The sequence below is a fragment of the Otolemur garnettii genome, unplaced genomic scaffold, assembly GCF_000181295.1.
Source record: "Otolemur garnettii isolate 467f Iridium unplaced genomic scaffold, OtoGar3 scaffold00027, whole genome shotgun sequence".
Classification (NCBI taxonomy): Eukaryota; Metazoa; Chordata; class Mammalia; order Primates; family Galagidae; genus Otolemur; species Otolemur garnettii.
In genome coordinates this window covers 16220706-16232474 of record NW_003852422.1, presented here as the reverse complement: position 1 = coordinate 16232474, position 11769 = coordinate 16220706, and the positions used below count along the sequence as shown (strand labels likewise).

At 45.2% G+C, this 11769-nt stretch overlaps 1 protein-coding gene across 17 annotated transcripts in view; it reads left to right on the top strand.

Annotated features, from left to right (window-relative positions):
- Positions 1 to 11769, top strand: part of ZNF532 (zinc finger protein 532) — a 120284-nt gene that overhangs the window by 1207 nt on the left and 107308 nt on the right. For 6 of the 17 annotated variants that reach the window (XM_023512396.1, XM_023512395.1, XM_023512393.1 and 3 more), the window contains exons 1-2: positions 1204 to 1374; positions 1858 to 1967. The gene's annotated coding sequence lies outside the window, so the exon portion shown is untranslated. Of the gene's footprint in view, positions 129 to 470; positions 615 to 789; positions 911 to 1203; positions 1375 to 1691; positions 1774 to 1857; positions 1968 to 11769 lie in introns of those variants that run through there. The other 11 variants (XM_023512388.1, XM_023512383.1, XM_003788428.3 and 8 more) reach the window with 9 other exon arrangements.

The window sequence follows — 11769 nt, the reverse complement described above, 5'->3', positions numbered from 1 at the left end:
GCCGCTCCGACGACAGCACCAGCAGCCCCAGCAGCAGCAGCCGGCGGCGCCGCGCTGAACAAAGGTCATCCGAGCCGCGGCCCAGGCGCCCGGGCTTGACCGCTGCGAAGGCCAACCCGGGGAAGGGGGTGGGTGTCGCCTCTGGGCTTGGGAGTGAACGGAGGGCGGTCGGGGCGAGCAAGGGGCGCAAGGCAGCGGAGGCTGGGGCTCGGGTGGGCGCCCGCCAGAGGCGGGGACGCTGCCCCTCGTGTCCACCCTGTGGGTCGGGGCGAGCGCGTGAGGCTCAGGCCCCTTGGCCTGACTGCAGTGGCCTGTCTCACTCGCCTTGGGGACAGCTGGCCTTCGCGCCCCCTGGCTTGCTTGGGGGGCCGAGAAAGAGCCGGCTTTGCTAGGCCCCAACGCCCTGTAGGTTCAGAGAGGGGGGCCACGTGGGCACAGTTCGCCTCCTCCCCCCACTGGCGCTGGTGTGCACAGATGCTTTCTCAAAGGCCTGCGTGCCCCCTGTGCCACTGGCCCTTCCTTCGTCCCCCGCCCCCACCCTAGACAGCCCCAGTTTTCTTCCCCGAGGTGAAGGGATTTGGACTTCTCCCCCCAGGTGCTTGAAAGGAGAGAAGGTTGGAGGAGGAGGAGGTGGCTGGGGGGCTGCTGGTGGTGGTGACAGGGCTGGGAGAGAGAGGAGAGGGACGGAAGGGAGGAGGGGGCTGGGTGGGGTGGGGGTGACAGGCAGAGAGGAGCCTGGTCAACAAGCCAGCACCACTCTGCTAGGAGGCCAGGCCGGCTCCTGCAGCCGACGCATCCTGTGTGAGCAGACACACATAGCTTGCTTTCTTGGGGGCTCTTTGTCAGCCACCAACACAGAGAACACACACTGACACACACGTACACAAAGATCTGAGCCAGGTTGTGGGAGGTAAGTGGGGGAAGGAGAAGGAGGGGGAAACAATGTCCGCGGAGGGCTGTGGGGCGGAGGGGCGGGGGATGGGCCCTGAGGGGCTCTGGGGTGCTGGTGAGGTGAGCATTTCCAAGACTGTGCGCTTGTGTGGTGGTGGGGGGGACACAAGATGACCTTCCCCTGCTCAGGAAGACCTAAAAGGGAAAAGCAACCCCCAGTGAGATCCCCCTGTGCTGATGATTTTCAGGGACTTGTTGGCAACTCAGCGAGGGTTGCCATAGCTTTTTTATGTAGGGTGACCAGAACCGGCTGAAACTGGTTTGAGGCAGATCAGCTCCTGAACACAATGCAGTCACTGAGCTACTACAGTGGGATAGCAGCTTCCTCCCTCCATGGCAGCCAAAAGCAGAGGAGCTTGCAGGAAGGGAAGGGACCATCCCAACACAGTATGTGAATGCACACTTAGACACCACACAGCACTGGTACGTGACTAATGGAGCCCTGAAAGATTCTGGGTAGAGAAGATGGAAAAAAAGGTGCAGGTTTGCAGGGTCTGAGATTACTTGGGCTTTTCCTGCCTTTTTCTTTTGCTTAAGGGATGGACAAGGAGCTGAGATTTATGACCCTTATTAAAGAAAAAAAATGTGCCTTGCTAGGGTGGGGACACTTGGTTTATGCAGTCTCTCTCTCTTTCTCTTGTGTTTTTAACAAAACCAAACCAAGATGAACTGATGGGTTTGTAATGGTAGTTTGTTTGTTGCTGGAGAATGCTACTTTGCATGCTTTTTTTCTCTTGCAGGGTATGTTCTGTTTTGTGCTTTTCCTTTTAGAAGCTACTAAAGGGTGTTGGGGATACTTCTGACTATTATGAAGGCCGAAAGGTAACAATATTGTTCTAGGAAATGAGCATAAATGCATTCCAGTGATGCTGTTAGCCATACATGCTGTCTTTTTTTTCCTTGTAGGCCTGTTGACTGGGGCTGCTTTTAACCCTTTCCTATTTGCTGAGAATGCAGCCGTGTGACAGTAACTGAACACTGGTCTAAAGTCTTTCCAAAAGGTCAAGGTTCACAAGGTGAGAGATGCTGTTTTGAGCATGAATTTAAATATTTATTTGCAGATCCATTCAGACACGGACTGGCAGTGGATTGCTACCCTGGAGATAAAATTGGGTGCAGAGTGGAGAAGAAATACTCCCAGTGTTGTCCCAGTGTAATGGGATTAGAGTGACTTTATGATGGTATTGCTATGAAGGCAAAATGCCCTCATTAAATCGCATGTGTCTGGGCAATTGCAAGAGTCAGGCCTGGAAACAAGGGCGTTTAGAGAAAGGTAGGCGTCAGGGCCTTGTGGAGAATGCACTGTTTTGCATACGACGAAAGCAGTACACATGTGGCATTTTCCCGATGATTATAAGAAAAGGAAGGGCTTCACCAAATCGAGGCAGCCTAGCCACCTTTTTAGGATTTGAGGAGTCTGGAGGTAGATTTGCCTTTTGTTCATTCATCACTTTTCTTTTATCTTGCTCTCTGTGTTAACCTGAAAGGTTTTTCCCTCCGAGTCAAGTGGTGGAATGTCTTTTATTGATTTTGGGGGCTGTTGACGGTGAGTTTGCCATTGGATTATTTGTGGCATACATTTTAATGCGGAATACTAATGTAATACCAGGAGGAGACTGGGTAGTCTGGCTTCATCTGTGAAAAGATGCCTCTTAACTCAAAGTCGTTCTGTAGAGGATAGTAGAAAATGTCTAATGCCTCCTTAAAAGGTTGCAGTGAGGTCTGAGCTGGCATTTTTACTCACCCTCCTAAACCAAAGGTTGGAGAGGAGAGAAGAATGCAGCAAGGAACAAAGGCTGAGGGAGCTTACAGGGCAATACTAAACATTCTGCCTTGGGGTTCCTTATGAAAAGAACTGCAACTTCCCCAAACAGGAAACCAGCAGCTCTAGAATCATATCCAATATGATCTCAGCAACAGATAGAACTGGTTCTGCCTTTCTGCTGCTTTGGTAAAAGTACAGTCAAGAGGAGCTCGTAGAAGACATGATTGAAAATAAATTTCTCCCCTACTTTGAAGTGGGCATTTTGTTCTTCTCTGTGTTGAGCAGAATAGAGTCTTTTCAGCAATGCTGAGGATCTTAGAATTGGTTAAGTTGTGTGCTGGCAGTTGGTGGGCAGAATATCTGCAGTGAAGGATGTCAAGTATGCAAGGGTTTTTATTGTTAAGATGTTTTTCATTTAGCTACAGAACATCTACTGTGTGATAAAACTGGCAAAAGGGAAACAAGAGCGCATGGGTAGCTCAGAATACTTTACGTAGTATTTAATAGAGATAAATGTAATCTCGGACGGATAGACCAGTAAATAGCTTACATGATGGAACAAAATTCTTTACAAATCACTGTGCTAAAATTGGTTTTCAATTCTACTTCATTTTTGACTGCCAGAGGTTCTGGGTATGAGCGTGGCAGAAATATGCTTGCAAAGCAGATCCAAATCCATGTTGCATGATGTGCTGCTCCTGCTTTTCTGGTGCCAACTAAAACTCAGATGGCTAATATGATAAACGTTAATTAGCTTAATACAATACGCCATTTTATCATTCGGTCCTTCATTGTTGTCTTTTTGAGAGTCAGTGATTTTTATTTATGGACAGCCAACCCCTTGCACTGGCTGGTTCTTAAAAATATGTTTTAAAAAAAAAATCTCTTTGTAAGGCATTGCATGTCATGGAATGTTCTGGTTTGCTCTCTTGGTGGTTTTTAGCTTTGTTACTCTCCCTCCCCCCAGAAGTCTCCTGAAAATAGCATTTGTTTTGTGTTTAGACCAGTCTTTCCAGCTGCAAATGCTGTGGAAGGCTGGAGAGCTGGTTCTCCAGGGCAGTAATCATGAGTTTGATGGAAGCTTGTCTCAGGTGGTGATCTCACAGGGAGGTAACAATGTAGCAGGCCCAGGTCTCTCCCAGAGAGGAGCTGAGAAGCTTCTGGGCTTGGAAATGCGGGTATGTGTGTGGGAGTAAGCAAGGGCATGCTCCTTCCTGGGAGAGCCAGGAGGGACCACGGGCAATCATACTTAGGGCGGGGCCAGACCTGCAACAGTTTCCAAGGACGACCTGCAGGCCATCCCTTCTGGAGCAGGAACATGTGGGTTTAGCTGAGAAGAGGCCACTGGAAAGAAAGTGTAACTTGGTGTTGAGACCTTGTTTTTTATCACTTGCCTGTATAGAGTCATTTTTTTCCACGTTAAAGAACATTGCATCCAGGGGCTTTTAGAATTCTCAGCCTAACCTGGTTCAGGAATGTGAGGCGTGTGTCTGTCTCTCTTTTTCCGCCCTTCTCTCAGAGATTTCCTGCCTCCACCCACCTTGAATCACATTTAAAGAGGGTCTAGGAAGGAGGTAGTCAACATGTAAGTGGAATTTTCAGCTTATGCCTTTGGTCGTGGGTTAGAATTTTTAGGATTTGTGTTCTCCTATACCCAGTTTATTTCTTCCCTTGAAATGCTTTTTTGGGCTTTGCTGGGGAGTACAGTCTGTCTTCTTCAGTGGGTTTTGAATAACCTTTCCTGTAGCCTTGGTGGAATTCCATCTGGCTGTTCACAGCTGGAGTGGTGGTCACCTTTGTGTGGAACCTCAAAAAGGTTGCCAGTGACGGCTCCATTCCCCTAACGTCTCTGCCTGATGCCCAGACTGTCAAAATAAGTACAGCAGCAGTTGCTGTGGTAAAATGTTGCACAAATGCACACCTTTGTGTTAGTTGTATTTTAGGGATGATCTTTAACCAAGTCATGATTAAAGAATTTACTTTTTTAATCTTAAAATTTATATACAGTAAAATTTACTCTGTGGTAATACAATTCTGTGGGTTTGACCTAGGTAAAGGGTCATTCATCTGCTACCATAGTTGATAGGAGATAGTTCCACCACACCAAAAAATGCCTTTTGCTGCTTTTTCTCCCCAACCCTACTGCTGGCAACCGTTGTCCTGCTATAGGGATATTGTTCTGTCCTGACAGTTTGTTCTTTCCCAGAATGTTATATGAATGGCTTCTTTCACTTAGCAAAGTACAGTTGAGATGCATCCATATTCTGTGTGTTGATGCTTGGTCCTTTTTAATGCTGAGTAGTATTCCACTATATGGATATACCACAGTTTGCTTATTCAAATTCACTGGTTGAAGGATGTTAGGGATGTTTCCAGTTTTTGGTAATTGTGAATAAAGCTGCTATAAACATTTTTGTACAGATTTCTATGTGAATATAATTATTATTTTTGAGACAGAGTCTCACCCTATTTGCCCAGGCTACAGTGTCATGGCATCAGCCTAGGACACAGCAACCTCAGTCTGCTGGGCTCAGTGAGTCCTCCCGCCTCAGCCTCCTGAGTAGCTGGGACCACAGGCTCTCTCCACAATGTCCAGCTAATTTTTCTATATTTAGTAGAGACAAGGGATCTTCTTGCTCAGGCTGGTCTCAGACTCCTGGCCACAAGCAGTTCTCTTGCGTCCATCTTCTAGACTGTTAGGATTGAGCCATTGCACCCAGCCATAAGTTTTTATTTCTCTTAGGTAAATACAATCATGAGTCAAGTAACAGTGGTGGGGTAGGATCTGAGAAATGCATGGTTAGGTGATTACATCATCGTGTGAACACTGTGGAGTATACCTACACAAACCTAGATGGTATATCCTGCCATAGCTAGGCTACAGGCCTATTGTTCCTGGGCTGCAAACCTGTACCACATGTCACTGTATGGAGTACTGTAGGCAGTTGTAACACAATGGTAAGTATGTGTATATCGAAACCTACCTGAACATAGACAAGGTACAGTAAAAGTATGGTATAATTTTTTGGGACCACTGTTATTTTATGCAGGCCATTGTTGACCTAAACCTCATTATCCATTGCATGACTATACTTAAAATTGAGATGTCTGGGTCATATGGTACATACATAGGAATTAAAAGTTTGAATGAAAATAATCTTATTGTAACTCACAGAAAAGAGTTAGCCTTGGTAGCTGCAGTTAAGACTTCCCAAGAAAGAGATTGTAGTGAAAGTTGTCTGAAGGCACACGAGAGATGATCGTGATAATAGAACACTCTCTAATGGGATGACATGCTTTATAACCCTGAACTAATCGGAATTAGCCGAAAGTGGAAACAAAAACTGCCAGTGGTAAAATATCCTTTATTTTCCGTAGCAGTTATTTTTAATCTCTTCAGAAACATTTGGCAGTTTAATTTTTACATTTGTCTTCAGGTTCAATAAAACCCCAAACAATAATAGAATTGAAATTGTGGAAAGTGATATTAAAGACCTTTGTTGAAATCTTAGTTGTGTGTAAACAATTTCTTAATTATAATTTGTTTTATTGACTGCCAAAATAATGGCGGTGTTTGAATAGTTGAAGTTACTATTCAGCTTTTCTAATGTTTAAGGAACTAAAAATATTTAACCAATATCAAGGCAGCGAAAGGGGAGGTTTTTAGAAGTAGTTTTTTTTTTTTTTCTTAAAAGGATAAAATAGCTTTCAGGGCTGGGAAGAACAGATCTTGAAAGCTGTTTTAGAGAGAGGTGGAGATCAGGGTAGTGTAGGGGGAGGGTAGCCCAAGAAATGGGAAGCAGTTAATTTGGGGATTGTTGCGAGCCATTTAAGAGATAACCTAGTGTTTGCTTATCATCAGATATCGTGCTGGGCACTGGGAATACTGAGGGGAAAGGACACCAGAGGGAAAAACCTGGTGGGAGGGAGCTTACAGAAGCTATGATGGGAATTTGAATGGGCACCTAACGACAGTGCCCTTGAAGAGGTGGCTTCAGAGCTGAACCCTGAAAGACCAGTAAGAATATGTGAGGCCTGCAAAGAGCTGGGAAAGAGCATGAGTGCCCTCTGTAGCGGCACCCAGAAAGTCATGCAGGGTGTGTGGTATTGGGAGTGGGATATGGGAGGAAGGGCCCTCGAAGGCCATCCTCAGGAAGGTTGTTGAATACTGTCCCTTCGGGTGTGGGCTTCCTGTGTGGGCAGTGTAGGCAGGAGGGCTAACCTTTCATGACAAAGGTCTTGTGGCAGCACCTGGAAGATGGAATGGAGGTTGGGAGGCTGAAGGAGGGGTCCACTGTGGGGCTCCAGCAGAGAAACCTTCAGGGGTTGGATGTGAAGCAGTGTTGGTCGATCTTTTTTTATCTCATGCCATACTTGAATCTGTAGTTAAACTTCCCTGGCACACTCAAATTATGTTGATAAAACAAAAAACGAGTTAAAAAAAAGCTTTGTTTTGAACTTCTTTTGCAAATAATTTAATGACTTTTTTTTTTTTTGATTCAGAGTTTTACTCTTGTTGTACTGGGTAGCGTGCGGTGGCATCATGGCTCACAGCAACCTCAAACTCTTGGGCTTTAGTAAACCTCTTGCCTCAGCCTCCCAAGTAGCTGAGACTATAGGTGCTTACCATGATGCCCAGATGGTTTTTCTATTTTTGGTAAGATGGGGTTCTCACTCTTGTTCAGCCTGGTCTTGAACTCTTCAGCTCAAGCAATCCACCCTCCTTGGTGGGAGAGTGTTAGGATGACAGGCATGAGCTGTAGAGTATGGCCTTAATTCATGATCTTTAAAAATTTTCATGGTACAGCTAAGAACCTCTTGTGGGACACCAGTGTGGTGTGACACAACAATTGAAAATCACTGATCTGAAGTGTTCCTTGGGAGGGGGTGGCAGGTAGTGGCTGCTTGGGGGGCCATGTGTACACCTGACTGGATTAGGGAAGGGATGGAGAGTGGGGCATCAAGGCTGCCTCTCCAGTAGCAGGCCTGAAGCTACAGCTTTGAGGTAGCAAATTCGGAAAGCCAAATGGATCGATCTAGGAGAGCTGCCTTTAGCCTCTGGGCTTTGTCCCTCTATCTGAAGTTCTGTGGGCTGTTCTGGACTTCTGGACTGCAAGTAATTAGCATGCAGGAAAGGGTAGAAGAAGGGTGTCAGAAGGGTAAATTTGGGGCCCTCTAAGAGTGAAAACCATGAATGAAAGGGAGAGAGGTGCTGAAGGACTTAAATACGTGCTTCAGGAAGTCAGGGGGCATAACATTTCCAGAAAGGTAGAAAATGAGGCTGGTGCAGTGGCTCATGCCTGTAGTCCCAGCAGTTGGGAAAATTGAGGCCAGAGGATCATTTGACGTTCAAGACCAGCTTGTGCAGTGTAGCCAGATTCTGTCTCTGCCACATGCACACAGATGCTTTTAGTAGCTAACACTTGTAGGCAGTGCAGAAGGTAGTGGCCCTTAATGTTATTTTTTTTTTTTAAGTGATGGCCTCTTGCTATGTTGTCTAGGCTAGACTTGAATTCCTGGTCTCAAGTGATCTCTTCTCAGCCTCTGGACTAACTGGGATTACCAACATGCACTACCATGTTCAGCTATTCTGTTAATCTCATTTACTATGAAACAACAAGATGAGCTATATGCTCTTATCCCCATGGTACTGTTGGGGAAACTGAGGCAGAGACCCTGGCCAAAGTCCCTGGCTTATAAATGGTAGTAGAGGCAGGATTTGAAGGATGCGCCTATCACTGTGCTATTCTGCCTTGGGGGTTGGGAGTACCACTGGTGGACAGGGGGTGATGTGGAAGTTGTTTTAGGGGTATAAGACGAGAAGGAGCCCAGAGATGGCAGCAGCAAAGAGAACTCGTGGTGCTCAGTTAAAGGTGACAGTTGATGACTGTCCTCCAAGTGAGAATGTGCAGTAGAGATTTTCCTGACTTTAATCAGCACAGAGAAGAGAATCTGTGTCTGCACCAGAAACAGCATGTCGGGAAGACCCGAACAATTTCACTGGTCTCTAGGGTGAGGATGCAGCCTGGAAAGGAGAAGGGATGGGGAGAGGCTTTATGTATTCTTTGAAAAGGGTGAGAAAATCAAAGCAAATTGAAAGTGGTGCCGAGAAGAATCTTTTGTTCCAACAATAAATAAACACAGTTTAAAGGATTCTTTGAATCATCTTCTACATGTAGGAAGTTCTAAATTTTGGCTGTTTTAGAAGGAGGGGGAAGAGCAAATTCTGTTTAAATTTGGAGACAGAAATAAGTAATTTTTTGACAAACTCAAGGAGTGTTTATTTTAGTTCACATACTCCCTGCTAAGGATTCCTTTTTAAAGATGGTCTTTTGGGCCCCCAATGCGTTTTTTTATTATTTTTTTTAAAGACAGTCTCACTTTGTCGTGCCCTTGGTACAGTGCCATGGTGTCACGCCTCACATCAACCACAAACTTGGGCTTCAGTGATCTTCTTGGCTCAGGCTCTCGAAAAGCTGGGACTACAGGCACCTGTCAGAGTGCCCAGCTATTTTTAGAGAAGGGTCTCACTCTGGCTCAGGCTGGTCTTGAACTCCTGAGCTCAAGTGATCCACCTGCTCAGCCTCTCAGAGTGCTAGGATTATAGGCATGAACCACTGTGCCTGCCCCGACATGTAGTTTTTATATTGTTTTCAGTCCGTTACTGCCAATTTACATAATTAGAGCTTTTAGATCTACAGAGACCTAAAGACAAAATGGGGTGTTAAGTTCTTGACTGTTTTCTCAACATCATTGCTTTTGGGGACACAGACTCCTTTCTAAAGGCTAACTCACGGTGCTAGTAATGGGTATTGATTTTATCATTTTCTTCTGTGAGGAAGAAATTATTTCTAGGGATGTGGATTGTAACAATTATGATTGTTAAAAAACTTAAAGAGTTTAGAAAATTCAAAAACTCTCTGTTTTAAAAGGATCTTCATATTCTATGTTGAATCCAAATTGGGGGACAGGGGCCATCGGGTAGTTTATGTCAGGTTTGAAACTAGATCTCGGCACTCTGCGCTCCCAATGTCAGGCCACTGCCCTCACTTTCTCCCTGCCTTCCAGATTTATAAGTGTTGATGGTATTTAATCCAGTTCATTCATTTTCATTGACCTTGTATCATACGAACCCCTAAACATGAGTTAATCGAATTAAGCCTCACACAGGTACTTACGGACCAGCTGGTCCTTAGCGGTCTCCCTGACTTAACATAGCAAGAATGGAAGGGTCAGTTTGCAAACTGATGATGCTGAATGTTCAGTTAAATCTGGGTGGTAAGGCCACGGAGATTAGATTTTCGGTTGCCTCTGCCTACCTCCAAGAACACACACCTGTTTGCTTGAACATCATGATACAAACCTGTGTTCTGCCACTTAGTAGCCCTGGGACCTTAAGCAAGTCACTTAAATTCTAAGCCCTAGGAGGAGTAAATGCATATCCAGTGCTTGGCAGAGTCGTAAGTCCTAAAATCGTACCTATTCTGTATTCTTCAGTCTCTGTTTGAGGAGAATGGTCTTGGCCCCAGCATTTTTTTTTTCCTCCTTTTCTTTCTTAGAGGGCATTGTGTCTCCTGTCTTGCCTTACTTCATTTGCAAGTAGACGTTTTTTGACCATGAAAACACACACAGTGCGTGTGCCTCCTGCCTCACATCCAGGGCTTCAGTTACAGCTGCCCTACATCTGGTTAAAAGTAGGTGAAATGTAGGCATGGGGGTAGCAGATGCTTTTTTCCACTTGGCTGTACTTTCCTTTGTAGTCGGAGAGTCTTGTCCAAGTTTGGGACTTGAACTTCCTTTGCTCCTAAAAAAATTTAGCCCAACCATTGAGTGGCTGGACTTTAGGTTATCTGTTGGTATAATTTATGTTGATTAAAGTTTAAAACATAACAAAAACTTGATTGTGAAAATATGCTGGGTTAGCAAAAGCCTGCGTTATGTCTTTTTCCCAGACACTGTGCTTCCCATGTTTGATGGTGGCTGGGTAGATGCTCACGCTCTGCACGCTGGGATTGGGGTTGGCCAGAATATTGAGTGAAGCAGGGATCTGAGGGATCTACAAATAATTACTTTATCTCTAATCACTCTGTCCAGTATGGTGGTCAGTAGCCACATGGCTCCCAAGCAGTGAAAACATGGCTAGCCCTAATTGAGATGAACTCAAAGTATAAGATACATACCAGGTTTAGACAGAAGATAATCTCATTAGTTTTTTATATTGAACTAATAATGTAGTTCAGTATATTTTGGTTGAATACAATTGTTCAATTTATTTTGCTCCCACTCCCTTTCCCCCCTCTTTTAAAAAATGTGACTACTAGAAAATGTAAAACCATTTGCGTGGCTTGCATTATATTTCTAGTGGATAGTGCTGGTCTGGAATGTTGGATGGACATTAAATAAATTTAGCGGTGAAATTTCTCCGGTGCCCTGCAGTATTTGTGTTTATTGATAGGGAGCCCCTCCTTTGGAAGGATAGTGTGATAACTGAGAAACTTCTAGCTCAGATCCTTTTTCTCTACCAAGTGTTCCTAATTCATCTGTCTCGATCACAGAGTCCTCACAGACCTGTTGGGTTGGCATCTGCTTCATGATGGAAAGGGAATAACAGAGTTTATGTGTGCTGAATGTACCTTGTATCACTGTCACCTGTGAGGTTGTAACTAAAGTCCCTCTGGAGACACAGAGAGGTTGAGTGATTAACCAAAATTTGCCCTTCTTGTAAGTGATTGACCCTGGATTTGAACCAAGGTTGGGCCGGCTTTGAAGTTTTTTTCCTGACTACACTGCACTGCTTCTTACTACTTACTCTTCCTCTGTAAAAGCTCCTAGTTGCTGCTCATGTCCCATACCTGTTGCCCAGGGTCCCTAGTGGGGTCCTAGGTGCCCTTGCTGTCCAGACTGCACTTCTTATACTTTAATTTGCATCCAGATCCTCTGGGTATCTTCTTAAAATACAGATAATGATTCTGCAGGGCTGCGGTGGGCCCAGTGTTGTTCATTTCTAAATGCACAGTGGTCCAGGGACTGTCACTTTGAGTAGCAGGGGTCTC